Genomic DNA, 3,667 nt, shown 5'->3' with positions numbered 1-3,667 from the left:
ATAATAATAATAATAATAATAATTAATAATTTATTAGATTTGTAGGCTTCCCCTCTCCGAAGACTTGGGGCGGCTCACAACAATAATAAAAACAATGTTACAGTGGAACAAATCTAATATTAAAAGGAAAAAAAGACATATAACACCCTATCATTTAAAACCAAACAACACATACATACCAAACATAAAGTATAAAAGCCTGGGGAAGGTGTCTCAGTTCCCTCATGCCTGGTGATATACGTGGGTCTTGAGTAGCTTACGAAAGACAAGGAGGGTGGGGGCCGTTCTAATCTCCGGGGGGAGTTGATTCCAGAGGGCTGGGGCTGCCACAGAGAAGGCTCTTCCCCTGAGGCCTGCCAAACGACATTGTTTAGTCGATGGGACCCGGAGAAGGCCAACTCTGTTGGACCTTATCGGTCACTGGGATTCATGCGGTAGCAGGCAGTTCCGGAGGTACTCTGGTCCAGTGTCATGTAGGGCTTTAAAGGTCATAACCAACACTTTGAATTGTGACCGGAAACTGATCGGCAACAAATGCAGGCCACGGAGTGTTATAGAAACATGGGCGAATCTGGGAAGCCCCACGATGGCTCTCGCGGCTGCGTTCTGCACGATCTGAAGTTTCCGAACACTTTTCAAAGGTAGCCCCATGTAGAGAGTGTTGCAGTAATTGAACCTCAAGGTAATGAGGGCATGAGCGACTGTGAGCAATGACTCCCTGTCCAAATAGGGCGGCAACTGGTGCACCAAGCGAACCTGTTACAAGCAGCATGTCATCATTGAATTTCTCACTGCAGCGAAAGAAACTGTTGGGAAGCTTCACAAACGTTTGTGTACAGTTTATGGAGAATCTACAGTCGACAGAAGTACAGTCACTGGGCAAAGAGGGTGAGGACACTAGAGGTGATTTGCCCAGTGCAGAAATGGCTTTGTCACCAGAAAAGGAGTAGTAATGAAGGGGATATACGTCCTTGTGTCTCACTGGAGGAAGGCAATAGAATGGGATGGAGATTATGTGGAAAAATAGGGAGTGTAGAAGAAACATCATTCTTTCTTGTGTGTAAGTTTCATTGTGTTCAATAAATAATTGTTGAAGAAAAAAATGTGCATTAATTTCTGGACGACTCTCGTATAAAAGCGAAATGCTACTCACACATCATCACAAAATCTCCAGAACTATAAAGTCTACAAACTTGAAACTTGATACATATGTTCCTCTTGGCTTCTAGGTGCTCACTAAGAAAGCATTTTTTTAAATGACTATCAGATCATTAATTACTTCTTATATTATTATTAACACGCTCTGATGCTAAGGCATTAGATGCTCTATTCCCCCTCCCTACCCTAAAAGAACTCTGTTCCAACTGCCAGTGGGCGTGGCCAGCATGTGACTGATCCAGCTTGCAGGCTGGGAGTTTAGACATTCTACTCCATCCCAAGGAGTTCAGTTTCGCAGCGAAGCACAGGTATCCATCTACTAGTAATAAAATAAAAGGCATTTGGAAGTATGCTTTTCCATTTGGGGATATGTCTTTCCCAGCTGAAAGTACTCCTCTTTGTGAAATTATCCAATATCATTTTAAAATCATTCAATTTAGTGGCCATCGATTCTGCATTTAATTGTACATCAATTAGCCACCTTTGGAACAATATGAATTCCCCAATTATGAATAGAATAGAATAGAATAGAATTTTTTATTGGCCAAGTGTGATTGGACACACAAGGAATTTGTCTTGGTGCATATGCTTTCAGTGTACACAAAAGTAAATATAGATTTGTCAAGAAACAGGTGGTACAACACAATGATTGTCACAGGGGTCAAATAAGCAATGAAGAAACAATATTGATAAAAATCTTAGGATACAAGAAACAAGTTACAGTCATACAATCCTAAGTGGGAGGAAAAGGGAGATAGGAATGATGAGAAAAAACTAGTAGAAATAGATTATATTGGCACAATATTAATTGCATATTTCAAGAAAACACAAGATGCAGAGTGTAAAAATATGGATTACAGCAAGATGTCAGCAAAGACAAACAGAAATCTTTGTTGCCACCAAATGATCAACCAGGCTTTTATAACGCTAATCTGATAGAGCCCATTGTTCTCATTCAAGACACAAATAGCCAGGATCAAATTGTTACATTTTGTGAAGACCTAGTTTGCTGAAAAACCCTAAAATGCTGGGAAAGGAGGAACAAACAGCAGCAAGGCAGATGGACTTAATTACAGTGTCAATTGCTTCACCATTGGAAAACTTATTCTAGTCAATGGACAGCTCGGGCTGCCCGGGGAGCTGCTGATTCAGTTCTATAGAGGAATCGTTGAGTCTGTCGTCTGCACTTCTGTAACTGTCTGGTTTGGTGCTGCAACCCAACAGGACCGACACAGACTTCGGAGAATAATCAGAATTGCAGAAAAAACAATTGCTGCCAGTCTGCCTTCCATTGAGGACCTGTATACTGCACGAGTCAAAAAGAGGGCGGGTAAAATATTTACTGACCCCTCACATCCTGGACACAAATTGTTTCAACTCCTACCCTCAAAACGTCGCTACAGAGCACTGCACACCAAGACAACTAGACACAAGAACAGTTTTTTCCCAAACGCCATTTCTCTAGTAAACAAATAATTCCCTCAACACTGTCAGACTTTCTACTAAATCTGCACTTCTATTCTACTAGTTTTTCTCATCATTCCTATCACCCATTTCCTCCCATGTTGACTGTGTGACTATAACTTGTTGCTTATATCCTAAGATTTTTATTAATATTGCTTCTTCATTGCTTATTTGACCCGTATGACAATCATTAAGTGTTGTACCACATGATTCTTGACAAATGTATATTTTATTTTATGTACGTTGAGAGCATATGCACCAAGACAAATTCCTTGTGTGTCCAATCACACTTGGCCAATAAAATTCTATTCTATTCTATTAATTATTCTGGAAAAGACCTGCCTAGTTACTTGTGAAAAGCCAATACCAAATTATAAGGGTACATAATCAATCAATCCAGTCCAATCAATAAACAGTAAAATAATAGTAGTTTCAATAACAATATATTTTTTTAAATGTCATGTGATCTTCAAAAATCCAGGTAACATTCAGAAGTATCAGGATTTCTTGCTTCCATCTAGTTATCATATTTTATTTTTCCATCCCACATCTCAGTCCCTACTCTCCGTCTAACCTTCAGTTCCATCAATCCCAACATGAAAGCTGCTACCTCGCCCCTGATCCTTTTCCTTCTATTGCTCCAGATTAAATCTACACAACATGAAGAAGTATGATCAAAATTGTTGGTATGGGCATCATTTGAATTGGGGGCATCATATAAAAAGAATAATAATAAAAAATAAACTGGATGCTTTCTTCATCAAAGTTTTGCATCAAACTATCAATATTAGAAGACAGATAATCACCCACTATATCAGTGGAAAGACCAATTGGAATATTCTGAAGCAGACTATCTAAGGTGATGTCATCCAGATATGCTGGATTACAATTTTCATCATCGACAACCTGCATAGTGATTCAGTGCTGTGACATATTATTCTTCAATGAGCTATTGTTTTTCATGAAATATTCTGGAATACCCTTGCAGGGCACAGTAAGAGTTTCTTCAATCTATCTATCTATCTATCTATCTATCTATCTATCT

The sequence above is a fragment of the Erythrolamprus reginae genome, chromosome 4, assembly GCF_031021105.1.
Source record: "Erythrolamprus reginae isolate rEryReg1 chromosome 4, rEryReg1.hap1, whole genome shotgun sequence".
In the NCBI taxonomy this organism is placed as follows: domain Eukaryota; kingdom Metazoa; phylum Chordata; class Lepidosauria; order Squamata; family Dipsadidae; genus Erythrolamprus; species Erythrolamprus reginae.
Note: the sequence above shows the minus strand (reverse complement) of the source record.